This window comes from Pyxicephalus adspersus, chromosome 11, assembly GCF_032062135.1.
Source record: "Pyxicephalus adspersus chromosome 11, UCB_Pads_2.0, whole genome shotgun sequence".
Taxonomy (NCBI): domain Eukaryota; kingdom Metazoa; phylum Chordata; class Amphibia; order Anura; family Pyxicephalidae; genus Pyxicephalus; species Pyxicephalus adspersus.
In genome coordinates this window covers 37,932,567-37,959,868 of record NC_092868.1, presented here as the reverse complement: position 1 = coordinate 37,959,868, position 27,302 = coordinate 37,932,567, and positions in this window count along the sequence as shown.

Below are 27,302 nucleotides of genomic sequence, written 5' to 3'. Positions count from 1 at the left end.
TTTCTAGCAACATATAATACTCATTTTCACTGATGACCCTATCTAAGCATACGTAAATCACTGTATATTTCTGCTAAGAAAAAAAAAGGTGTGGGAAGAGATGTATTTTATCCCTGGACCTCCTTTAGCAAGAAAAACACATAGGTCTTTAACCTCTCATGGCCTTGTGGTCTTTAAATCTCCAGTTACAAAAGTCATTTGTACATGGATAAAGTTATTACCCAGTGATAATTAGCAGTATTATTATCAAGCTCTGAAGGATGAAAGGCACTGAAGACTGCTCTTTGGAAGTATGACCTTGAGTACATACAGATGTTACATTCAGAGCATTCAGGCATCTCAAATGGAATGTTTCTATCTGAGGTTTGCACAGCTATTTTAGTGATGGGAAAACATATTATAAATGCACTCAGAAGTCACGGTCAGTTAAAGGACTACATGAAGAGGCGTACCTTCAATCAACTGGATTTTACAGCCTCATTAAAAAAAATCTTGTGGTAATGTGTTGTTGCACTATTGGTTCTTATCTTTAGAAAATATTATTCTCCAGCTGACCAATAGATACATTGTGAATGTCCTAAGCACTCTTATATAGAAAAAAGGCAAATTCGAACCTAGACAAGGTTCCTTTCTCAAGATGTAAATAGGTTGGGTGCTGATCACCTTAGTGACCTTCAAACAAGAACTGGTATATACCATAATGCATCTAGGAAAGGATTGCATTATGATTATGCATTGGTATATCACTAAAACTTGGTCTCTAATGCCAGGCCAGGCTAAATTTCTTATTAAAATGGAACTTTCAGTAAAATAAAAAAAATCACACTTACCTTTACTTCCGCAGAGCCTTCGATCCCTCCACAACCTGATTCATTTCGATCCAACATCATGCTGGATTCTGCCTTTATGCCGGTGCAGAGGAAACATGGGGCCACGCTATCTTTTTCCTTTGTCTTCCAGCTTCTGCCTACATCACCTGATCTAGCATTGCGCAGGCATTGAGTCGGGTGACATTACCAAAAAAAAGTGGTAATTTTACTGCACATATGTGAGATCAGTACTTTTTTATTGCAGGAAAAGCCTCTTCTGTCCTTGGGCAGTTTGGGCATGCACAGAAGGAGCAGACTGAAGCCTCCTGAGACACATGACTTAGGTATCCTGGAACGTTCTGGGCTTCCCATTTAGTCTTTATCACTATGGCACAACACATTTTTACTTTATATAAAAGGGTTATCTACCTTTTAATATAAAGTAAAAGTTGTGGTGATTGGTCTTTTTTAAACTCTTTGACATATGTATATTCTGTCCTTACCTAAAGCATATCTATACTTGTTAGTCGTGGTGAGCATACATGATGAATATGGCACAAACTTACCTGTATGCAGCTGTTCTGCAGTGAAGACCAGCATCCTGTTATTTGTGCATTCTAAAAAGATGCCATTTTTAATCCTGGACCAGAACCATTTCTGGTTTGCTGGATCACCCAGGTTCTCCCATGATAGTTTATCTTCTCCCATCTTGGAGAGCTTTAATAAATCAGGCCCTATGTTTTGAGTCCCAACGGCTGAACACAGCAAATCAGAGATGGAAGACATTTTACTGAATACACAATACTGTGTAACCACAGCTATCATCTTCCAACTACAGCCCATCCTTGTGGTTCCTTCAAAACTTAATCCCAGTTTGATCACATGAATGCAAAAATATATATTTATATGTCTTTATTAAAGCCTGTCCTAAACCTCCCAAGTACATCTAAGACTACTGTACAGTTACATTACCCTGGAATAACAAAAAACACATGGTCTGTGTGTCATGTAGTTCAGAATTATAGGGGAAATAAAATATGCTTGGCCATGAAGCCATCACAAGATTCGGGCAGACACCAAGTCTAACCACATCACTTACAATTACCTTACCCCAAACCATATCAGGCTAGTAAATGTATTGATAAAGACAACAATGTAACAGATAAATAAAGTCAATTCCAATGTATATATGAAATCAAACATCACTTCACTGGTACTTCTGGAATTTGTTGGTCATCCAGATTCTAGTTTGTATTATTGTAGGTTTCAGTGGTTTTTGGGTATTTGTTTTTATATACAACAATATGCCTATGTATGCATTTTAAATGCAAACAGCTGAGCTTTTACTAGGTCAAAGGCATAGTTGGCATAAGGAAAAATCCTAACACAATTAAACATGGAATGTTTTTGTATTGTTTTAGTGCAGCACTATCAGGAAATAGGCTTCCACTGCCGATCTTTTTTATTTTCATTTTTTTAGGTTTATGATATTTTTATATATTTACTATTTGCATACATTGTTGTGAATCCTGCAAAATAATTCAGGTAATAAAGTAAACAAACTAAGGCTATAAACTCCACTCACTTGTTGGTGTTCTACTCCAAGATATATTTAGACATTTTTATGTTGGAATAAATTAATAAAATAAACATACTGGAGAAGGCCTTGGAGAATCTGCAGATAGATGAACTGAGAGATTAGCTGTTCCCCTGACCTGTGTCCCTGTTAGCTGTACATTTAATTTTCCTCACTGTTTATTTGAGAAGGAACCCTCCACAGAAGTCATCTAGGAAAGTGACACTTCCTGGAGTGTGAATTTCCTTGGACAGTCTTACGTGACCTTAGACATCACTAAAGGACACAGAGGTAATTAGAAGTATTCATTGAAAGCTGTGGGGTCATAAACCCCCCTCAGAGTGTTGGTTTTCCTGTGTATTTCAGTGGAAGATTTCCCTTTAATGGGATGGGGTTCTACAGAAACAGACAAAATGCAAGATAAGTATTGAATTTCTTCTTTTGTATGTAGCCTTGTTTGAGGATACTTTTAACTGACAAGGTCACTTAAAGTTAAGCCGTCTATTTACTTTTTCAATAAAAGTAAATCCCTTAGAGTAGCTGTGTGCTGTTTTGCATACAGAGGATGTGCTGGATTTTTATTGCTGGAGCTTGTGTAGACAAATCACGTTTGGGGCCAATATTTGGTATCCCTGCAAATCTGGCATCTGTTACAAAAAACAATTTCTTGCTTTACTGGGCCCAACTTGGTTTAGAATATAGTGACAACTTGTAAATAGAATGATATGAGATAAATGTACCTCCACTGACAGTGGAAGAAGCATGTGGCATAGACAGGCATAGTGAACCTGATGGTAGATTTAGCCCTGCACAGAGGTTGCCTGTAAGCCCTTCTTTATACTGCATATTCCCACATTTACATGGGGGTTGTGAATTTCACTGCTTAGCGTATGCTTTGCTTATCTTTACCCAATACAAAACCTTATGGTCCTGAGCCAAACTACTTCATGTTGAAGATAAATTTAAAGGAAAAAGATATGACGTACTGTAGCTTAAAATTGTTATTATATACACAAGTTATCACATTGGCATTACTGCGGGTGCTCAAGGCAGCCTACTTACTTATGTTCCAATGACTTGATGACTTTATTCTACAAAACAATGAATAGTTTCTCCACAAATTAAAATATATCTAGTTCTTTGGTAGCACATGAGAACTGCTGCAAAACTTTTCCATTTTCCACTGTGTGCACTACTGTACAGGGATTACATAAAGCTGATATTAGAATTTACCCTGTTGTAAAAAAATACATTTAATGACATAGTGATTTGATTGTACTCTCATTTGTACTCTATGGGCATGATTTAATAAAGCTCTCCGATGCTGGAGAGAATACACTTTCATCAGTGAACCTGGGTGATCCAGCAAACCTGGAATGGTTTTCCTAAAGTAATTTTGCTATTTGGTGACCTGGATCACCCAGGTTCACTGATGAAAGTGTAATCTCTCCAGCCTTGGAGAGCTTTAATAAATCAGTGCCTATGTATTCCTAGGGGTCTATTTATAAAACAGCAAATCACTTACTGTTTTCCATTTTCCTAAATACACTGAATCCCCACAATAAAAATGAAATCCCCGAATCCCCACAATAAAAAAACAGTGAATCAGACATTCATTGAAACATTCTCTGGTGGGGAATCTTACATGTCCATGTGTTTCAATGGTAGGTACATGCTTACATAGTTAATAAGGATAAAAAAAATCTATTGAGTTCTTTCACTGAAGAAAATATGCATACTAGAAAACCTGAATATTCCAGATAAACATTTGTGCTCAGTTGATCAAGAGGAAGGTAAAAAAAAAACCTAATAATGCATGGTTCAATAATTGACTTTCCATCAGGGAGTCTTTCAGCAAATGTCAGCTTCACTGCTTTATAAATAGACCCCATAGAGAAAAGCAGAAGTTTATTTTGTGCCTATGGAAAATTTCTGTTCACTTAACCATTAGCTTGTGCATGAAGTGCTTTTTCAGGCAGGGGGCCATGTTGCTTGGAGGTGTAATATAAATGACCCGATTAGAGAAGGAAACACAAACACGGTCCTCTTTCACCTTCTGACTTAACACATCATTTGTAATTTGAGGGTCAGGAAGGGCTCATTAGTCTTTTGGAAAGCAAGCTGGTTTCCCTTATGACACCTTAGTGAACCTTTATGGAACTAGAAATGGTTTACTACATTATTAATTAAGTGTAACAATTTAGTAATATTGCTTTCATGAAATTGTTTATCTGTACACATGTTATAAAGTCATCCATGTATGCATAATAACCCATTAACAATTTAAATGAGATCAAACCTAGGTGTACAAGGTGTACAAAAATAGTAAAATAGTCATGGTTATGCTCAAATTAGTGCCGTCCTCGAATAGATATTGTACTTTGCTATTCATTTTTTAACCATTAATATATCTACTTGTCACAATATAAAATAAAAAATGTATATGTGCTACAATTTCTGTGTGCAGAGTGATTTATAAATGATCCTATACAATTTAGATCCCATCCTGGAATACAAACTAATTTATTAAAAACTGTAAATGGCATTTTGACCAACTGACATTTATAAAAACTGACAGCTATCTGCAAGCAAAATCGTTTTTCCTTGTTACTTTCCCACCTCTGGAGGCCGCAGAACACTGGGAACAACAGGAGTGTACTTTGTGCAGCCAGCACCATCAAGCTGATTGATTTGCATGCAGCCAGCTCTTATTGTATGCAAACCGGCCTCATACATATGCATTTGTGCCAAGATGAGAAGCTGCTCTGTTTCAGCATCTCAGACCACAGTTGCACACCTGTCCTGGCCATAAATGTGCATTGTTAGATAATGAATAAACACTGAGTATTCCATTAGCCAAGCCTGCACATTGTCTGCTGACTACAGCATGGGGAGATCTAAGCAGAAAACAAGCAGCCTATTAACCACAATAATGATGTAAGATTTAAAATATTATATAGTAAAACCTATTTCTATTTCTTTACTGATATTTGTCAATCTGGAAGCTGAACTCCAAATAGCCTAATGCAGAGCTGAAATACATAAAAGGAGCTGCCAAAAGATTTGCACTATTATCAATCTAGGTCTAAGATTTACATAGCCAGTAGGCTGACATCATTCTCTGCTACATTTAGGATGACAGCAGTGTATTTGTGGACAGTGGACTCCTTAGTGGACAGTGAAGGACACTGACAAGGTCATCTATTCGCCCAATTTGTTATTTACTCTTGTCAATTCTCAGCATATATATGTAAAGATCACATGATTGGCTGTTACTGCTGGCTCTTACTATCCTAGTTTAAATGCTGTAGAATAGGGAATTTCAATGTACTAATATAAATTGCATTCTAAACTTGCCTGGTGTTCAGCTCTAAATAACTGGAAACATTTTTCTATTAAAGTGTTAAAGCTGAAATAAAGTTCCACTTTTAAAAATTCATGATCAGGTAGGTCATTGCTGCAGAAAGGGACAGATGATGTTATTTCTGCCCTTCTGTGATGATTCCTTTTATGCCTCCGGCATCCTCCGCAAATTTCCTCGAATTTCTGGCGAACCGATTTCGCAAAACCATCAGAAGACCAATAAAATTATAACAGAAGGAATCACAGGGGATTCACATGATTCCCTGGGAATCCTCCTGTTTGCGATCCCTGGGGCACTAGAGGTTATTTAACCTAGAGTGCCCCTTGGATCGCCCAGCAAAGGAGAACCTCCTGACATTGTAAAATAAGTATCTCTTACAAATAATACATTTGTTACAGATACAAATGTATCGTTTGTAAGTGATACTTATATTACAATACCATGAGGTTCTCCTGTGCTGGGCATCTTCACAATGATTGCAGCTGTGGCTGCAATCATTGAGAAGAGTGTGGGATCCCCGGGGCACTAGGAGGTAATTAACCTCTAGTGCCCGGGGATAGCAGAGGATTTCCAGGGCTGCATGATGCAGCCCTGAAAATCCTCCTGTTCTGCGAGAGCTTGACCTCTCGGCAAATCAGAAGGCTGTTTCCGCTTACATTTTCGGTAAGCGAGAAAGGCCAAATTCTCTGCGAGATTGAACTTTATATTCTCGCTCGCTCATCCCTATCCCATTTATCTCAAGATCCTTAATATGCTTCTGCAGTACCACACTGACTACTAATGGAGTATAAAAGTGGCCATTTCATTGTCATAACACAGGTATGTTTCATTCTATGTCACCATCAGTTGCCGTCATATCTAGCATGAATGCATTCAGAAAAGAAGTTCCTACAAAGAAGCAAAAGGACGTCAGCAGCACTGGGATGTAATAATAATTTTTTTTGTATTATTACATTGCTAATAATATACAGTGCTTTAGCAAATTTATTGTTGAAGTTAAAATCTCCCTTAATGTTTCAGTTTTGGAGACATTGCATGTCCATTTCCCAACTGCCAAAGAGATATAAGAAACCAGAGGGTCAATGAGCTCATGAGAGATCTTACCTACATCAAATATCAGTTTTGCTAGAACTAACATTTAAGCAATCAAAATGTTAATGTTATTGAACTATAAAATCTTACAATGAATTATACATTTATCTTAGACCAGCATAGATGGTGGACTTCTTGCCAGATGTGACTAAAGACTTGCTGCATTAGCAGTCTGACCTCACCATCAACTGAATAATTCCATTAAACCAATAAAACAGATAACTGGACCCCTTCATCCTGGCTAGAAACATCCTTCCCAAACCTATAAAGTGCATCAGCCTAAATTTATGTACATAACCAAAATCCAGAAGCTAAGCTCGGTAGACCAACATCTAATGACTCATGAATGAACAGTATTGAGGAACAAAATAATTATTTATGTCTTTACTAAACCAAGCCAGGCATGAACTGTCTTCAGGAGCTCACAGCAGTCTTAATACAACAATATTCTGGGAAACTTCATAGTTGCCATCTCTTCAGTCTGACAGAGGTTGATTTACTAAAGGGAAAGAAAATGTTCGTGTGGACAATGAACTTTCATGCAGCTAAGTGAATGAGGTAAAGCTGTGCCAACTTAATTTATCCAATCACGTCAGAGCAAAAAATCCAATTTTTAATATTTGGGGGCATGTGATTTGTTGTTCTTATGCAAAGAAGTAAATAATAACATTATCTCGTTAAAAAAATAATATAAACACTCCCAGCCACTATATTAGGTACACCTTAATAGCACTGAGTTTAGCCCCCTTTTGCTTTCAGAACAGCCATAAAGGATTCATGCTTTCATGTTGTTTATACCACATTGTGACTCTACTTTTCAAATATTGCAGCAGAAATTGAAACATATCAGACCAGGCAACATGTTTCCAATTTTCTCTTGTCCAAATTTGAGTCCATGAAAATTATATCCTCAAGTGCCAGTTCTCAGTTCAGAGTGGAACCTGGTGCTGTGCCCGGCTGTTATAGCCTATCTGCTTCAAAGTCCAATGTGTGGCATCCACAAGGCGTTTTTGCCTAAATAACTGCTGCTCACTGGATATTTCCAGTTAGACCACTTTCTGTAGACCCTAGAGATGGTTGTGCAAGCAAACCCTAGCAGATCAGCAGCTTCTCAAATAGGCAGACCAGCCAACTTGGAACTAACAACCGTGCCCCCATTGAAAGTCACTTAAATTACCTTTTTCACTATTCTAAAACTTCGTACACACTTGCAATAATTATCGTTGGAAACGAACGACTAACGGCGATCGTCCAATAATCGTTAACAAAAAAAGTGCACAATGATGCCCACGAACGAGGATTGACGCTGGAAACGAACAACCATCCCGGCGGATCTGATTGAGCGGCGATCCTTCGCTATCTATTGTGTGTACGGTCGTTTAGTGATCGTGGATGTTTCTGCAGTACACTTTCTGCTTTACATGTCATTTCCTGCATCATTGAAACGAGCGTGTGTACATTATTGGTGGACTATATTTGAATGATCGTATTGTTACAACATGTAGAATTGTGCACAATATGATCGTTCAAAAAAATTTAGCAAAATCGTACATAATCGTTAGTCGTTTTCTAATTTAATCTAATTTAATCGTTAATCTAATTTTCTAACGATATTTAATGCAAGTCTGTACCTAGCTTAATGTTTTGTTTGAACGCCAACTGGACAATGTCAGTGCTGCCATGTGTTTGGCTTATCAAATATTTATGTTAACAGTTGAACAGGTGTATCTAATAAAGTGGCCAGTGTATGTGTGTATTCTTTCTTTTTTTTTTGAATATATATATCCTGCTGGAAGAAAACAGTTACAAAAAGTAACCCTTGAGAGATTTCAAACAGTAAAGCCAGAGGCTTAAAAGTATATGAGAAATAAAAGAGAACATATGTTTGTGGTATTTTGGGTAACAACTGTTGCATCTCACAGAACACGTCTAGCCTTAAACTGATATATTTATAAATTTACATTCAACCATTCAAAGATTGGTTTATGAATTAGAGGTTTACTGAGGTCAAAGAAGAAACATAGCTACAAAGCTCTTATCTCTGTGATAGAGAACACGTGTACAATCTCAGCGTAACAGCCCATCACTTTAAGAGGACAAAAACTTAGCACTTCTAGGATAACTCAAAGTTTATTTGTAGTGGAAGGTGCAGCCAGTTTTTAACAATTTGTAAAAGAGCAATATAAAGCCTTCAAGAACAGAAGAACCGCTGAATGTTTTCTTTTTGGACTGAAGACAGAAATAGTTTTAAGGAATATATATTTATGGTTTTATGGCTTTGAGTTTATATGTCCTCAAAAGCCAAAAAAATTCTCATCATAAACCATTTTATTTATTTTTAGTTACTAAAAGTCAGACTCCAGCTAAACATTTTCTTTTTTGTCCTAAACTTTAAATAAAGCAGGAATAATTAAAACTATCAGGTCTTGTATACTATCTGTGTCTCCATAGGGGAGATATTTTCCCTGATCTGTCTGACACGTGTCACCTAAAAAGGAATAAAGGGGGATAGCTCTCGTTATGACGAGGACAAAAATAACATTTTAGAAAAATGAGGTGCTATTGGGTAATGTCTAGGGTTTGTATCATGTAGGAATGGTAATATTTCTCACTTGACAGCGTAAATCTATACTATGTGTTTTATATAAGGTGAAACAGGAGTCAGGAACAGCAGGGCCCTTATGAAAGGATCTATATCACAGTAATCCGTTGGATACTATAGTGAAATAACAACTAAAAAAGACCAAAAAGTCTTAACAGACCAATGGGAGGCATCAAACTTCTCAAATGGGAAATAGGGAGAATCAGACAGTTTTCACTGTGAAAATTGCACTGAAATCTTTGCATTGCAAAAAACTGGCATACTTTGAAAATGTTTCCAGGTAATACTTGGAATGGCAGGTAATGTCATTGCTTATTTTTCTTCTTCAAGTCAAATGGAAATGGAAGAATCAAATTTGCAATACAGTCCACACCTGGATGTCCACCAGACTTGTTCTTTAGTAATGTAAATGATCATAGCCATTTTTCTCTGCCTGCTCCTTGCAAGTTAAGTTTCAGTTTTGCAAGCAAAATTCATTTTTGTTAGCAGAAAAAAATTATCTGCACCAGGTTTAAGCTCTAACAAAAATCCCAAAAGCCCCATCAGTGATACAAAACTTTCAATGTGTAGTGTGGAAAAAATGGCAATTCAAAAACAGTAATCTAAACTAGTGGACATTCACATTATCTTGTTGACAGACAATTTATGGAGATGCTGGTATTTGCACAACAGTTTATACCCCAAATATTCATTTACCTTTTTGCCTGGTTTAACTTTAATTATGGCAGTTCCTGCATCCATCTGCACGCTGATGACAAATGTAAATCTTTCGTAAACTTTTACTGGTATTTGCTCACACAAGAAGTCTCATCTTCATTGCCTTCACTGTTTATAACATGCGCATGCAGAAAATTCATGAGCTGTTGCATCCTGCTTTATATTTTCACTATGCAGGATTTATATACTGCAGCGTAGTAAAACTGATGAGCTGAGGATTTGAGAGAGGCTTCATTTCATCTGTTCCCCATTTTGTCTTATTTTACTGATATTACTTTGTCTTTAACAAGATTTTAGGTATGTTATCTTTCATTTGGTTTTGAAAGCCAAAAATCTGTTTATACTTTCCTGAGATATTTGTGAATATCAAAAATGAATACAGATATGTACACAGAGATCAAAGGAACTAACAAGGCAAAGTTCCAGTAATTTGGCACTGGTTAACCAAAGGTATTTATGCAACCGAAGCGTGGGTTTCATTTCTTAATGAAGGCTAAAAGAAAGTGAGGCCAAGGTCAGCTATCGGGAACAACTGCCTCTTGGTTCCTTGACTGGGGATTATACGTACCAAAATAGCTTAATATCACAATTACACCAATTCTTCTAACTAGGACATAACATTTTCTGCCTTGTATTTTCCACACATTGAGCAGACTAGAGATTGGAAGATGTACATTCTAATATAGAATTCTTTAATCTTTCCATTTATGTATTCTAAATCTTTCCTATCTATCCACTAGTGTGAACATCCAAATTCTCTCCACAGTATGGACCATGAAAACATTCTAATTTTAGGCTTTATTATCATCTCTCCTAATTTGGTTAGCGCTCTTTGCAGACCTGAAATACGTCAAAATATTTAGGAACTTTTGAGAAAAACAATTACATTGGATTATCAAAAATAGAACTATCCTTAGGATGTTTTATAACTCTCTACAACAGGCTTCCAAATATACATAGAAAACAGGTTGATTAATATTTATATAAAATGAGCTTTAGTAACTGTCTGTAATGTACAAATACCAAGATCTCCCACCAACATATAGATAAGAGAATCTATAGATTTTCTGCAGTGACTTTGGGACAGTATCCAAAGGAAAGGAGCTGTTTGATGTCATTGGTTTGTGAGATTGTTTTTTCATAGTGTGAATGTATATATTTATGTAATATATTCTGCCTTTCTGATAAGCAACAGTATTGATTTTGATATGTCATAATACAGAGAAATCTATCTGATGAAGTGGAGCCCATCCATGAAATGCATTATGGTTGGACTAAAAGCAACACTGGTTCCCAGCTATATTAAAACATGAATGTTCACTTTTTTCTGCCATACATTTTGTGTGATATGATATACACAGTATTAACTGAAAATAATACATAACAATCATGTACACTTTAGCTTCCGCATAGGAAGTATTAGAGGGTGAAGTAGATATATTTTCTCTTTGATGAACTACTGGCACTATCCTCATGATAAATATTGTCTGGGGATTTCTTCTTCTTGTTATTTGCTTTCATTTCTTTCAGTTACCTGGGTTTAGCATTATGTGAGATGAGCAGGGACAAGTTGCACCCCGGAACACCCAATATTTTAGCCTAAAATTGTATGTTAATTGATAAGAATCTCGATTCCTTTTTTGCTATCTGATCTTCTCTGGTGTAATAGTTAGTGATGTATATATATAAAATGGCAGCATTGTTTTTTTTTTGTTTGTGAATTGTGAGATATGATATGATGCCTAAAATTCCTTCTTCATATAATCCTATTGTTTTGGGCTTAAGGCTGAGTATTCATGTTTTGCCCCACTGCCTCTTTTACTACAGAAAAAAATTGAATGTTTGGTGACAAACTACAAACAGCTTTCAATCTAATCTCAATATCTGGGGTGTGACAGAGAACAAGGGAACTCCCCTGTCAACACACACAGATCTGACTCCTTTTCCTGCTCTAGGGCGTCCCAAAGCAACCAAATGGACACTATGGCCTGATTTATTAAAGTTCTCCAAGGCTGGAGAGAATACACTTTCCTCAGTGAAGCTGGGTGATCCAGCAAACCTGAAATGGATCTGGTCCAGAATTGAAAACATTTGCTAACAAATAGCTAATGACTTTTAGGAAATCCATTCCAGGTTTTCCGTATCACCCAGCTTCACTGATGAAAGTGTATTCTCTCCAGCCTTAGAGAGCTTAAATAAAAAAGGCCCTATGTAATTACAGGTAATAAATGCTTAGACTTTTCCTGATTGACTTACGATCCAAGAAGGTGTACAGTGCAAAAAATCAGATGAAAAAAATACCTTTTTTTCTTAGTTTAGTATCCAAAAATGTAACTATTGTAATGTAATAAATTGTAGGGCTAGTTATTTCTGTAAAAATGTACAATAAATGAGTGTGGGCATTGGTACCCATGTATAGGTGTCATTGTAATAAGCCCCATAGACAAGCCTATAACATAGTCATGACCCTGGCCAATGCACACTGCTAAGCATTAAACTGTTTTGACATTGACACGCCCGCCCTTGATCTTCCCAGCATTCACTCTTTGCTGCCCCATCCCTTTCCCATGGAAGCATATTAATGTGTGCGTTGGTGCAGAAAGTTTTTATAAATGAATGACGGGTGTATTGTAGTAATAGGAGGTTGTTTGCATGAAGTCTTTTTTTTTTGTAAATTGTTATCTTAATCTTGTCACATTTTTTTAATGTGAATGAATGTGACATTTATAGACAAACTACTTTGCTGGAAACCCTACAAAGAGGAAGCTTTACTGTTTCTGTGGTCGCTCAATTCCAGAAAGTAGTGTAACTCCGGATGCATATAGACTTTGGCTAGGAAATAAGGCTTAGCAATAAAAAGGGGTGAAGTCATTCACAGGGGAGCAAGAGAAATAATATAAATCTATAAGCAGATGCTGCATTAGACACATCATGACCCAGCCATCTGTCCTGTGTATTAGTAATGCTTTTTCCCCTCACGGCCATTTCAAACTCCATTAACAACTGTCCTTTTACCGCAATACATTACACAGCGTTTTACCTTGTGGCCGTAGTAAAGTGATCTCATGTAAGTACACTGCATATGCTGCACTCAATCACCCTGGCCTTGATAAAGACACTGACCAATATCAATTTTCATTAAAAAAATAGTGAAAGAGAAGCATAACCTGGAAAAATAATTAACCATAGGAGCATCGTACATTGACTTATAGATTTTTTCAGTGATTCAACCCTTTATTTGAGAGCCAATTTACCATGGAGCATCAGGGGCCAACTAAAACTAAAGTGTTTTTCTTTAGTGTCAAGTTTAACAGCCATTCTCATCTGGGACTTATAATACACTAACAGAAATGGCATTAATACCAGATGATTAATTTAGTTTATTTTTTCTTCCTTTACCTTTATGTAAATAGGTTACATGAAATGAATATTTGTATCTTTTTCAGATAGTTTATACATTAATTGAAAGGCCCTAATGGCTTTGCACGAGCAGAGTATTTTTAATAATAATCTGTTTATTCATTGGACGTTCATATGGAAGCAGAGTTCACTTTCAGTACCCAAGCTACCCCGCCAGATATCATCCCAAACATTTATTGTCCCAAAGGCTTGTTCTTAACCCTAATACATAACCTTCTCCATAAACAGAAACCTAATACTGAATAATAACATTTGATGTTTATAATACCCTAAGATTTAGGATCTTTAAAAATAAACCCCAACCCAACAATAAAAATAAATCCCTAACAATTAACCCAATCCTGTAACTCAGCTTTGTCTTACCCTTAACCTATTCCTAAACGAAGCCCTGGTCATTCCCTATGCTAATTTTATGAATGAAACCACCAATCACACAGCTGGAAAGTAAGTAGCACTACCCTGGCAGTGGAAACTAAAGTTTTAGAAATATGATCCAAGGTTTACTTGTAGTATAGTTTTTACCTTTTGGTATTGTAGGCTGTAGACATGTGCCTAGAGGTGGCAGAAGCCCTGCTGTTGCTTTTATCCTGGTAAAATGGTTCTTATTACCAACAGAAATGTATAAATAACATTACCATATATAAACCCATATACACAGTGTCACAATAATCTAAGCCACATTTTGTGTAAAATGATTGATCTCTGCAAAAGAAGATTATTGGACTTTGTGTACCTTCAAACTCCAGTGAGGGAGAATTGACCTTAATTAGATCTATCAATATAGTAAGAAAATGCAGTCAAGGCATACATTATAAAAATATATATACTGATGATAATAAATACATGAATATAAACTCTTGCTACAGAGTTTAAACAGCAATGAGTTCTCTTGCAGAGTAAATGAACAGGAGAATAAGAAGGCCCCAACTTTTAAAGACAACTTTGGTCATCATTGCAGAACACTTCTTTTGCCAGTTACCTGGCTGTTACACTAATTTAAATCTGAATTCCCTCTCTAGAGTTATACTCTTGCTTACTTAAGTTTTTAAAGATGCAAGATTTCGCAATGACTTGGATCTTCCAGGAACAACCTCAGCTGTGTTTAGTAAAAGATTTCTTCTGCAAGTCATGCCAACTCCCCCCCCCCCCCTGTCCTGCACACAAGCAAGCAGGGAAGCCTCTTTTGTATTTAGGAGTCGTCTGTATGTCAGATGTCCTTTATTGGATGACTACCTGTAAATGTTTTTCTAAAAATAAATTTGAACCCAAATAAATCACATTTAATCTGTTAAAACATTGCGTATTATAAATAATTGTCATTTTTTTTAAAATCTCTAGCTTTTTTATTTTTATTTTTTTGCATCTCAGTGCTGCCGATATCCCCCAGTAGTTGTGTTACACACACTTCATGGCTTCATTTCCTTGCTCAGGGTGGACTTTTTAGGGATGACGAGGGTAGAACATTGTGAAATGAGAATCTATTCAGCCACTTATTATCAGAGGAGTACATGACAGGTTGCGGTGTAGGACAGCAATTCGAGTATGGTCACCCACGAAGCAGGACATGTCTAAGATGAGACTTTCATCACCATATATTGCATTACTTTAGAAATTACATTAACATGAGATTATATTAGACTTTGGTGATTGGATTGACATTTACTTTAAGGATTGTTAGAAAATAAAATCAGGAGACAGACTTGTGACTACTATTTCAGTTTAGATTAGGATGTGACAGCTGTACCTATTAGGAAGTCATAGACAGGCAGATGTCTTTACAAGAACAGAAGACAATGAGACATCTCATCTGTTTGCTAAATGAAGGCTTTTGCAAATATATTTGTAAACCATACCAGTGTCTCCTTTACATATAAGTGGCTTGTAATTTAATCTAATTGTTTAATAAAGAAAACAAAGATTCTAAAAATTTAAAACTAACACCAAATTTTCTCCATTAAGACGTCAGGCTTTCCAGTGTCCTTTGGGTTAAACAAAGAATTATTCTGGACTCCCAGTGACCCCATCTGATTAGCATTCTGCGCTTTTAAATTTGCAGTACACATGTGCAATCTACAGAATTATCCATCTGGCTGATTTAGGTAGGAACCATCATCAATAAATCCTTTCTGGCATCAACATGGTGGATAGAACAGCTTTACAGAGACCCAGTGCCATAATAAATTACTATTATATCTGTCTGGAAGGGAGGAGAGTCGCAGCTGAGTTTTATAGTCTATCCCACTTAACCTGCATAGTCTTTCCTTTTTTTTAACTCTGTCTGGCATTGTCGGTATTCTTTTGTTTTGTTTGCCAAGTCTTGTGTTGGATTCTTATGTTTATCTATTAATGACAACTATTCTTTTTCTAAAAAAAAATCTATCCTTAATTACCTGACCCCTAAAAGCATATTAGAGGTGAATTGCAGGCAGACATAAAAAGCATAAACCAGTGCCGCAGTAGTTGAATGCACATTTTAAATGCAAGCTAACTACCTGAATTTGATTTGATTACTCAGGTAGCTGAGAAATTTTCAAGGTTTACCCCTCGTTGCAAAAACTGTGCCTATGCCACCCCCACCTCTTTCCCCTTCCTCCAACCAAATAAAAACACGGGAAATGGCTAAATGACTGTTTAACAACAATTAAATGACCCCATAGCATAAACAGTACAAATACTCTCCTCCAGGTCCACTTCACATATTATTATGAGGTCTACACCCATTCTTAAAAACTTTGTTCCCACCCGATAAGTTCCACCCTGGTTTGAGAATGCCTCTTTATTTGCAGCCGCTTCTACTACCACCTTAAAGAGACAAATTACTAATTTTGGAGATACTACATCTGAGATGAATCTCCCCACCTGTAAAGACCAACCCCAAAGATGACCCCCAAGGACATAAGCTGCCACCACTCCATTACCCCACCAGTCAAATCACCACCTTTTTTTCCTTCTGCCAAAGACCAGGAAACTTGCACCACTCCATTAACCTTCTGATCCCTCTTTCAGTTTGCATTCCTCTTGACCAGCTTCAAATTCCACAGATCATTCCCCTTGTCTTGCCTATATACTCCCCCCCCCCCCCCTTACTATTTCCTGGTCCTCTGCTTCTCCGAGGGAGAAAGAAAAAGCACAAGTTATCCACAAACCACAACCAAAAAGGGATCTTTTATACTGGCATAAAACCATAATATATATATATATATATATATATATATATATATTTTTTTTTTTTACAAAAACATTTTTATTACGGAACTAACACATTATAAAACAATTGTAAAAGAATATGGATTTATATATAGTCTAAATATTGATACAATCAGTGCAGCAAAGAGAAGCAAGAAGCTAGTGGTGCCAACCATTCAGACCATTCTAAGCAACAAGGCTCTCGAGATGTTAGCAAATTACTGTTTTTCAATGTGTTTTTCTAATTCATCAGGAAAATAGTATAAATGAGAAAAATAAGTATGTTCATGCACTAATATGCACACATTGTGCCTGATTTAAAAAAGCTCTCCAAGGCTGGAGAAGATACACTTTCTTCTGTAAATCTGTGTGATCCAGCAAACCTGGAACGGATCTCTTCCAGGATTGAAAACTTTTTCTGACACTTTTAGGAAATTGTTTTAAGGGTTGCTGGATCACCCAAGTTCACTTATGAAAGTCAATCCTTGAACAGCTTTAATATATCAAGCCCATTGAGCTTACTTTATTAAAGATCTTTAAGACTGTAGACAATAGACTATATTGGGAGAACCTGGATGATCCAGAAAACTTGAAATTAAAAAAAATTCCATTAGTTGGCAAATGTTTTTAATCCTGAACCAGATTCATTTCAGGTTTGCTGGATCACCCATGTTTTCACATGATAGTCTATCTTCTACTGTCTTGCAGAGTGTTAATAAATGTGGCCCACTGCATAAACAACAAGGTATAAACTTGAGTCCGGAAAAGGTGTCCACAGATATATTGTTTAACAGTGTCTGTAATAGCCAACAGCTCTAAAGAATGAAGACTTGTAAATACAAGCTGAGCCCTCCAGAGGAATCACATCTGTACATTTGGGGGTCAGCTGGAGCAGGGAAAAATCAGGTCCTGCATGTAAGAGCTGCACATGTATCAAGACTAAATGGATACAAATCTTTTGGCAAAGGTAAAACAGCTGCTATATTTGTAATGTATCTGTGTATTTAGCTGTTTGGCAGGAATTCACCTTTATTTAAATATTATTAAACAATCTGATACATAAATCTCTTTGCCATCTAATGCACCTTTTATGTTTTCAAAAGATGTTGATCTAATTCCATTCTAATACATTTAGAGGTAAATGTAGGGTGAAAATGCAAAGTAGTTTAGCCACAGCTGCATTCGATTTTTGTAATACTTTGAGTTCAGTCTCACATTATCCCCTTGGAACAGAACTGATAAGTGGAATTACCACTTAAAATAAAGTAGCAAGTAAACCACATATCTGATCAGGACTGGTCTTATTCTTAATTATTAGAAATAGTGACTTATTTGTGAGTTTGTATGCCCAGTCTTGTACTTCAGTACTGAGCTGGTTATTTCCAGATGTGGGGCCAAAAAACAGCTTAGGAGCTACATGGCATAGGGGCTTTTCTACAGGTCATAGGTTAGCAGCATTTTACAAAAATCTAGGTATTATGGGTTTATGGGAGACTTGTGCTTCAGAATCTATGCTGCAAACCAATTGTACTGGCAAAATGATTCTGAAGGGCCAGCAAACATGCTCATACACCTTATGCTTTATGCATACCAGCCAAAATAATTAATGTAAAGGGCAAGAGAAAGATCTGATATTTATAATTGGTATGGATTTAGGATCCTGTATGGATGGGCTTGAATGTGTGTCCATGAAATCAGTCTGACAACAGTTTCAGATGCTTTTGAGATGCTTCAGAATTTATTACCAAATTAGAAAGAAAAAATATCTGAACTGACGAAACAACTAGATTTTAGATGTTTGTCTTTACCATGGGTGCACACAACTTTAAATGCAATTGGGCTACAGTGCAACCACAAGCGGACACCTTACTGGTCAACCACAAGGAGAACAGCATTGCTGGGGTTTATGTAAATGTTCCCTAACCCAAATGTTTTTGTATTATATTAAATAGTTTATTGTGAGTTTAATATATATACAGTATATATTGTAAGTCCCCATGTATAAGACGCTCCCATGTATAGGATGCACCTTGATTTTGGGACTCGAAATTTGGAAAAAAATAATTTTATTACATAAAGCTGTTGAACTTTATTTATCATCCATACAACTCCTCATCACTGTCAAAACTCTCATCCATATGATAGTTTTTTGGCTTGTCCTCATCTGTGTCTGATGACGAATCACTGTCTTCATTTATTGCCTCATCCTCAGTTCCATCTATGGCATTTGAAATGCCACACAACAATCTCAATCTTCACACTATCCCAGGATCTTTTTACCCAGGTACAAACTTCTCCTATAGTTGGTTTCTTCACTCTTCCTGCTGGTGTCAAACTTTTCCAGAAGCCTTCATCCATTGGGTCCATTCTTCTCTCATGGAAGCTTTGAAGGATTTGTTAATGCGAACATCAAGTGGTTGGAGCTGGGATGTCAAGCCTTGCTTTCTGCAGCAATCTTCTTTTTGTTTTCTGTTATGTGTACCCTGAACTGATCAAGCACCAATAGGGCAGATTTGCATAAGAGTCCACCTGGTCCTCTGCTCCAAACTTTCTCAAACCAGATCTTCATCCCATCCTGATCCATCCAACCCTTGTCATGACCATGGACAATCACTCCTTGAGGAATGTATTCTTTTGGCATTGTTTTCCGTTTGAAAATCAGCATAGGAGGCAGCTTGGTTTCATCGGCACAACAAGCTGGAACAATTGTATAATGGCTCTTTTCATGTCCACTTGTCACCTTCACCCCCCTTTTATCAGCATTTCTGTTACTTGGTACATCAAATTGAAGGGGGACTTCGTCCATATTTGCAATCTGTCCCAACTCAAACTGATGAGTCTTCGGACATTGAATGACAAATCGATGAAATTCAAAGACTTTCTGCTGAAAGCTTTCATGCATCTTTTGGGCAAGTCTGGTGCATGTACGCATGCTTAGTCTATTTCGTTTCATGAACCTGAAGCACCAATTGTGTCCTCCTTTGAATTTGGTAACTTTTTTTTCACTAGCAATTCTTCTTGCCTCAGTCTGAACCATATTCGTGGACACAGGAATTCCTATTACCCTTTGCTCTTGAACCCATATCTTTAATTCCCTCTTAAAAACTGGCAATTTTGCTGACTTGCCTCTCCTGGCCTACTTCTTCCGTGGCATCTCAATTGAGGTTGCTTCTTTCCGTAGTCAGTCTCGAATTGTTTTCTCAGTTGGAGGAGGACCAAATTTACGTTCAGCAGCACGATTTACATTCACTTTTGCAAACTGGATCAATTTTAACTTGAATTCAGTACTGTATGAAAATCTTTTCTGAGCCATGGCTTTATTACCTCAGTAACGTGGTGGGCTGTGTAGGCATCCGTAGCCGTAAACCTCCCCCCCCAAAAAAATATTGCGAAAACAACAAGCAATTTATTATTTGCAAACAATGTATAAAAACATAAATTATACAAAATATAAAACCAATAATAAACTTGGTTTATGTTTTGTATAGTATATGTTTTTTTCATTGTTTACCAATAATAAAAATGTTTGTGATTTTATAAAACATTGTCTTGTCTACACAAGCCTGACCTTAAAAGTCCCCATAAAGTTGGTTCCCCTCAAGGGAAATCGTATTGTTTTTCCTATTTGTGCTAATCTGGGATGAGGTCGGGGATGATTTAAGCCCTGAAAGGTAGTCACTTCTGTAAGTAAAAAAAATAATCTAACATTGTATAAGACGCATCCTGTTTTTAGACCCCACATTTTTCAAAACAAAGTGCGTCTTATACATGGAGAAATACGGTTATCTTCTAAAATCCCTAAAGGGCAAGTTTACTTCCATTAATACAAATTGCCAGGAGGAAAGCAAGAAAGAATTTTTTTATAAATAAATAATACCTGCCTGTTCGCACTCTTCTTTTTCTGGGATATGCTGGGTAACCGGGCATCCTACAGGGCTGCCAGAAGTGAATTAACTCCTGCAAGGATTACACTGGGGAATGCATTTTTTGTTGAGTTACATCTAACACTTGCTTTTTACTCATTTTTGGGTGATGAATCCAGAAATGACCCCAGCTTTTTGCTATCACATCTGGTTTTTACAATACAGGGTACCCTCCATTTTTGGCAAAAAACATACAAATTTTACATACAATGAAAAAATAATGAAATCATAACTTTACTGTAATGTTTATTTAAATTTCTTTTGTTCATACAAAGGATTTATTGTTACTCTATGACATTTTTTTTACAGTAAAACATTTGAAAATTATTCAGGTAAGCGGTAAGGTAAAAATTTATGCTTATAGCTTTTCCTGGAGTGTTCAGGGTTAGGACAATCCCGCCAGATACTCCAACAATAGTCAGCCATCATATGTACATCCATCCACCCTGATACCATCCTTCCATGACCTTCAAATCTTGGTAGAATCGTTCACCTTGCCTTATCACTGACTACACAAAGGTTTTCTGGGAAGTTAGAAAGATGGCTATGCAGAAAATGCACCTTGATGCTCATATTGCAACCAAACATTTTGTAGTTCTCCAAGAGTTTCTGGACAATTTCTGTGTAGCTATTTGCTCGTGTGTTTCCAAGAAAGTCCTTGACAATGACTTTGAATGATAACCAAGCATTCTTTTCAACTTCTGACATTGTCCTGATGAAATGTTCATCTTTGATGAGCTGCCGAATCTGTGGACCATCAAACATACCGGCCTTTATTTTTTCAAATGACAGGCTAGGAAATGCCAAAATGAAGTACTTGAAACAGTCTCCTTCAGTTGGCAAAGTTTTAACGAACTGGTTCAGGGCAGGGTTTTAGGGCAGATCTTGGAGGCCAATTCTTGGTGTATCCACGTTGCTTACCAAGAAAGAAGCAAACAATTTTAAGGTCAACAAAGATGACTCAATTTTTTTGGTGATATTGGAATAACTCAATGACTCTCTTTATGTCTGCACATTCCTCACAAAGAGAAACTAAATACCCAATTGGGACTGACCCAAATATATTGCCATTGTGAAGGAGGACACACTTTAAGCTCCGCTTTGATGAATAGTCGCTATTCACTGGAGTTATAGATTAGAATTCCTAATTCCTCCATTAAACCAGATATGTTATGGCAATACACAAAGCCACTGTCAGTTCTAAAGTACTGCAGAGATGCAATTTCTCTGGTTGGAAAGTATGATACCTTTGTTCCTTTTTCAAGTAAGTTTTTCTCATGCAGTCTTCATGCTAGGAGTTCTAAAGCCTTCTTTGATAGTCCCAAATCACATGCCAAATCACTCAATTTATGCTGATCAAATCCCTTAGGAACTTCAATTTAAACTCTTCATCATTGTTGTCACCTAGTTCATCACCATAATCATGTTCTTCAAGAGAGGATAGTGTAATGAAAACCGGCACTTGGATTTCATCTGAATGGACCACTGGGCGTATAGCTGATGGTAGACTAGGATACTCTATGTTACATTTATTTTTCTTGTAATATCCTGAAGTTTTCACCATACAAAAATATCAGTCACTGAAATGATCTTCTGGCTCTCGCCAAACCATAGCTTTACCAAATGCCATCTTATCACGTGTTCCCTGTTCACATTCGTAAACCCTCAACACACTGTTTACACACCGTATGAGGCGCCCAAGACTTATCTTGATCACCACGTTTAATTTTGAAATATGCCAAATAGGCTTGCTCTACAAATGTGCTGATATTCACCCTTTGACTGGGAATGGTGAAACAGATATATCAAAATGAATCAGAGTTGTTTAAGCACTTACGACGAAAAACAGCAGAGCCAGACATGATCTGAAAGAAAGGAAATATGTGTGTAAGTAGAAAAATAAATTTTGCTTATTCACTACGTAGAGCCACGCACAACCTCTGACCACACTGCCTTGCGTGTAAATGAATAGCGTACCGTAAATCCACGCTACAATAATCACAATAATATAAGTGTTAAAAAAAATAACTGACATGATAGAAGAAAATTAACTGCACTTTCAGAATCAACATACCTACAGTATTTTAGTGTAAATAAGCCTAAAAATTGAAGTTAACAAAAAATGTGTTCAAAGTTGTTCCCCAGTGTTATTAGTTATGTAATTCCAGCCTGGTCAACCAAAATGGTCAAAGATTAGGACCACAGAAAAAGACCAGGTGGAGATGGCAGTGCTTGCAACAGACCAAGGACAGGTGAGTGTAAATAAAAAATCCCTTCTGAAACAAAAGACCTGTCCAGTCACAATTTTTTGTTAGCTAGCTATAGTTCTGCTTTAACTGAGTCCAATTTATCCAATTTCTGTATTTATAGTTTGTATTCTAAAATACATGAACTCTGTAAGCTCACATCCAGCCAAGTTTAAACCTTGAATATTTCACATGTCATTAATCTATATATTTATACTATTTTTATCGGTTTAAACTGGCCAAAACCAAGATGAAAGTAAGCTTAGATTTGGCAGCATTCTGTAATTTTTATTGCAATCTGCAGATTGTCCACGGCACAAGATAAGTATGTTGTTTTCTTGGATTTAGTAGCTTGCCAACTGCATTATGCTAACCTGTAGCTAGTTATCCATTTCTGAATTAATTGTATTCATAGCATATGGCTTGGGGTAACACAGTTTAAATATAGCATGTTTTTTTGAGATAACAATAAAAAAGCCGAGCTCTGATATTTCAGTTTTAGCCATATGCTAACAAGTTAAACCACCTTTTATATTTATGTAGACCTCTTTAGGTCACCAGCACGTAGGGAAGGGTTAGACTTTTTGTAAAAATTGTATTGCCTTTCTGTGTTGTCTGTGGCAAAGCGTTTTACCAAGCTTGTTGACCTGGTAATGGTTGCCACCAAGACTGAAATGGACTGGAAATCCAAAAATTCTCAGTTGTCATTAGACAAGAAGAAGAGGAAATATCTTCCAATTGAACACCTATGTTTGTGACAAATCTCTAGATTGGAATTTGCTTCACTTTGGTAAAGCTTTCTCTAATTACCTACTGGGGTTTCAGGATGGAAAAGAAAGCTAAATCTCCCCAGTGGGACTTAAACACTGGGTAGAAAAAATATTTGATTGATGTTTTAATACTTTACACTACTGAAAATAAGAAGAAATATTTTGGCTTTATATACATGCCAAATTTAATGTCATTTCATTAGATAGAGTTAGGGAGTATAGAGGGGTTAAAAACCCCTATCTGGTATGTTTTTTATTCTTTTATTTTTGCTTTATGTTAAGATACAGCAGTAAATTAGTTCTCCATAGTGAAAAGTATTCCCATTTTAAAGAGTTGTCATAATGTTAACTTATGTTTGGTGGATCATAAGGATCTCTCGCTTGAATACGCCCTTATTTTCTGGTATGGTGACAGTTGCCACCAGGACATTTTGAAGCACGGATCTCCTTCTATGTATCAATGGTCTAGCCCTTTCTTCGTATGTCCAAAACTAAGAAAATAATTGCCTTTACATATACTTTAAAGTCACAAGCCCAGCCTGAATTGAAAACCCAGCAATAGGTCTAGAAACAAGTATTTACCTGGAAGTGTATCAACTACTCGGGCAACAATGTCCTCACAATGATCTGATTGCCTTATCCATATTTTAGTTAGCCTGATAAAGACTGAAAGTATATTATGTCCACATTGGCTTATTCTAACCTTGTGATTGTAATGATGTATTACATGTGCCATAGGTTACTCAAGAGTATAGACATGATCTAGTTGGGACATGCTTCTTTGATGATAAGAGAATAAATATAAACACACACAAAAAAAAGGCTAAAAAGGAAAAAAAGCAACAACAAATAAAAACCAATGCACTCTTACACCATCCAATTGTTTTCAGACCTATTAATTTAAGCCAACAATGACTTCTTTAAATTAGAACCTAAATAGGCTTAATTGTATATTTGTTAGAAAAGTATAGGTTTAGTTATATGTTTTTCTGTTCCGAAATTTAGATATGAAGCAGGCATACTCTTTATATTCAATTTTCATTACTGTTTCTTTATTCTGTCATCATTGCTAAAACGGTGTTTGCTTCATGGGCATTACAAAATGTTCAGTTTACAGTATAATCTAAATAACAATCTTTTTTTAATATGGTTCAGTAGTGTGAAAACTAACAATTATATCGGGTCATTGGAAAACAAATGCACCTCTGAATCAACAACTGAACACGCAAGCATGGTGTGAACTTATTCCCCATGTAAGTGCAATAATGTATGGATCCCTCAGGGTTTTCTAAATGTGTGGAAACCAATAGGGCACTGGACCATTTAAAACTCATCACAGAGCTTCAACTTCATGGCTTCAGGGTGTACACTCGTCATCCAATATGGCAAGCATGCTAGCAGTGGAGTTTATGAAGTGGAGGTTTGAACTGAGGCTTATAAAATATTGAACAGGTATAAGAGCTGTTATACAGAAGGTGCACATTTTGGCTGTTGTATAAAAGATCTTTCAGCATTTTTTAGCGCTATGCAAGAGAGATGCCCAAAGCTTTCAAAGTGGGATGCCGCTTTTAATATTGTAAAATACTAACAGTGCATGCATCTATTGCTCATAATTATCACATCCGGTTTCAGTGCTAATGATGTAAATTAACTTAATGTAATACTATTCTGAATTTTAAAAACAGAGTCCATGATATGTCAAGTAGAATCCTGGCCAGGAATTTAACTCACTGTTGTTCACCCCATTCCCAACTACTTCAGTGCAGTACCCTGGTGTTTTGAAATTCAAAAAAGGAAAAGTATTGGCAAGAATTCAATCAAAGTATGCTAACACTTATATGAGGGGGTAGCAACAAGACTGGTAAAAACCACATTAAGGTAAGCACAGGTATGTCCTAAATGCCTTTTTTTCAAATCTATTGATCCACTGGAAATGAATAGAGGGGTAACCAGTATTTTTACATAGCCAGAGTTTAGATCGAGAAAGAAATTTCACCCATCTTTGCAAATTCCCAACCCCTGCTCTCCCCATACTTACCTGACCTGCCACTCCTTCCTTAATTGAAACTGTCAGCATTGTCAACAGCTCAGGGAGGCAATAAAATTACTCTCATGGTCATATACCAGTGTTCAGGTCTGGCAAAAGCCTGCATTCCCCCATGTCCATAAAGTGTGGCTTTGTATATATTTTGTATACTTTATAGTAGTGTAGTTCTACAGTTCAGTGAAATCACCATATAAAACAGAATATTGTACACTATCACCTAAAAAATGATCATAATAAATTTCTTAAAAAGCTGCAGTAAAGGAAAAATGATTAATACAACAATTTGCTCAAAAATATATAATAAAGTATCAGTGAAGTCTGAGTACAGAGCACAAAAATGAGCAAATCCAAGCAAAAGGAAAAATAAGGAAGAATTCAGTGAAGCAAATTGCTTTTTAAATATCACTTGTGGCGGCTTGAATATAATTGAAGCAGCTTTAATTAAACGTAGTTCAAAGAAAGGGTAAACTTCCGATTAGTTAAATGACTCTTTGGTAGAAGTAAATCAAGTTCAAAGACAAATGTTAAAGGTGATTATATTGTAACCCAGATGTCTTACTGTTCTGTAAACATTCTTAGATCCCAGTAAAAGGATCAAACAATTGTCCACTGATACAGAAAGTTATAGCACTGTCTCTGTGATCTTGGATTTAATTAGAATAACCCAGAAACAGAAGATGGTGGTTCTACTACTTTTATTAGTAAAATTATTACAGCACCCTGCTAACCCCTCCCATGATTTGCCTGTATTACAGGAAATAATAATGCCACTGGGTCTACAATAAGATATGGGATGGAAATGGAAAGAATTTATTTATTATTGCTATTAGCATGTTGATGAGGGGGAAAGCAGAAACCAGAAAATATAAGCAGATTAAATTTCTGCTTTAAGCAGTAACACATGTTTAAAACCATTTCCAGCTAGCTGTAGATGTCCTTGCTTGCATGGGTGGGTAGATAAGAAAACCACCTTGGGTGTTTTATCATGAGAGAGTGGATAAAAGGAACACAACCTGCAACCTTGCTGCTGAAGTAGTGTGTACATCATGCAAAAGATGAAAAAAAATGGACTTTCTATAAAAAAAAAAGGGACAATGTTGTCGTGTATTGGACATTAGGTTAAAAATAAACGAAACAAAAAAAAATTTAGGTCAAAATTTCAAGCAATCTCAGCAACAGATTTTTTTTTCTTTTGGAGAAAAGTTAAACCTATGTTTGACCAATAGAAAATGATTGCTTTAAGCAGCCCTATTGGGGTACAATTGGAGTTACATATTACACTTGTTTTTTTTACAAATTTTTGGGTGGTGAATCCAGAAATGATCCCAGTTTTTTGCTATCACATCCAGTTTTTACAAAACAGGGTAAACTCTATTTTTTGTCAAAAAACATACAAATTTTACATACAATGAAAAAATAAAGAAATAACTTGAATTTACTGTTTATTTAAATTTCTTATGTTCATACAATGGATTTATTGTTACTCTATGACTTTTTTACAGTAAAACATTCGAAAAATAACCCCCCTAGCTCACAATCTAATGTCTCTA